This window comes from Rhamphochromis longiceps, linkage group LG3 (genome assembly GCF_057381845.1).
Source record: "Rhamphochromis longiceps isolate RC_006_pf linkage group LG3, R_longiceps_female_GT1.1, whole genome shotgun sequence".
In the NCBI taxonomy this organism is placed as follows: Eukaryota; Metazoa; Chordata; class Actinopteri; order Cichliformes; family Cichlidae; genus Rhamphochromis; species Rhamphochromis longiceps.
Genome location: NC_140559.1, coordinates 67,592,373 through 67,594,112, shown reverse-complemented (window position 1 = coordinate 67,594,112; position 1,740 = coordinate 67,592,373).

The window sequence follows — 1,740 nt, the reverse complement described above, 5'->3', positions numbered from 1 at the left end:
TGTGGTTAAACAAAGGGAATTCACTGCATGCTTAAAACCATTGCTGATGTCTTGGAATTCATTATGAAGGTGTAGTTGAAATACAACTACTTTTGATTTTCCAATAGATGGTTCTTAAGCTGGTCTTTGACCCCGAGTGAGCACTCTGCGCTTCTCTGGGGTTTAAAAAAAACAAAAAAATCAAATATCTTCACTTATCCTGATAAATAATCTGCTCTGTGTTATTATATAAACTGTGTATGCTACACTGTAACCACACCAGTCCTTTTGGATACTTTAAATGTCTTTATAGAATTATTGTGGTATTTGTTGCCTTCTCTGCTGCCCTCTGGGCACCATCGTTTTTAATGTCAGTGACAGTTTTGCCACAAACTGATTGCAGCTTCTACCTCATAAAATTGCCGGATATTATTCATAAGAGATGGTTGACAATATGTGTTGCACATTATAGCCCAACAGTTCATTTCTAGCTGTTTAAATACCAACAATCATTTTTTGGCAAATACTGGAAATCGTTTCTTGGCCTCAGACTTTCAGGTGCTGATTCTCATTCTGCAAATCACTCCAACGACCTGTTGTTGTGATTTGACTCTATGTAAATGCAAATCAGTCAAACGTGTCTGTGAACTCTGACAAAGCATTTCTGTCCTACAGGGGGAGTCTTTTTTTCCTGTATACTGATCTGGATCATAAGCTGTAGATTCAGATTGAACCCACCTGTACACCTGTGCTGTTCACTGAGTTTAAGGCACTGAAGCATGACACTAGAGCCAGACTGATGCCAGGATTGAATTTTACAGTAGTGGGTCTCGGACAAGTTCAAATCTCAGGTTGAGGTCAGAGTTCAAATTTTCTAAAAATCTTGCGAACACGATAACTTCAGAAGGAAATCAGAGTATTTTCAAATTCATCCCACAGGTGCATCTACCAGCTGCCAGTATTGTATTATATGCAAACGCAGCACATCGTTTCCTTTACGAAAAGCTGCTGACTTGCATTTCTTTGGGTCGTACGGTTACATTGTAACCTTGGTTCTCTGAGTGAGAACCATATGACAGAGAACGTCACTTTCCTTCGGAGAATATTTGTCTTCAATAAACTCCACTTGTTCCAACTGTTTGCCTCCACACAGGAGCTGATTTTCAAACGTTTCATTCAAGTTTTACAACTATGTGGCTGTTATTCGGTTATGCAATAGCTGGAAGGGGGATGTTCAATATGTGTGTAACTATCAACACTTCATGGTTGTAGCGTGGGGCCCGGTCTAAAATTAGAAACTATAATCCTCTCCTCACCCAAACACCATAACAGACAGCAGGCTCTCATGTCCAGTCTTATTACTTTAGGGCCTCACATTAAATGAGCTGTGGCCTCCTTTAGTGTTCAAGTCGTACAAAACAAACTCAAAATGCGACATAAGTGTCACTGAACTAACACAGCCGATCCCTCAGCATGTTTGTGCTCATGTTGCCTTCATATTAAATCAGTTTTTGTTTTTTAAAGAACTTATTTGAACATTGCATTCAAACAAATCCTCCGTAACAAAAAAGTCACTTCGAGGGTCAAACTGCATTAGATGATGCAAGTGGGGGTGACGTGGGCCGCGAGTTTGAGACCCCTGATTTAGACATTTTATCAGGTTACATTTGAGTCCTCCTCACTCCCACAGTGGGGGCTGCTGGGAAAATGGTTAGTTTCTTTAAAGCCAGACAAAAGTGAAGAGACCTCCAAAAAGCCACA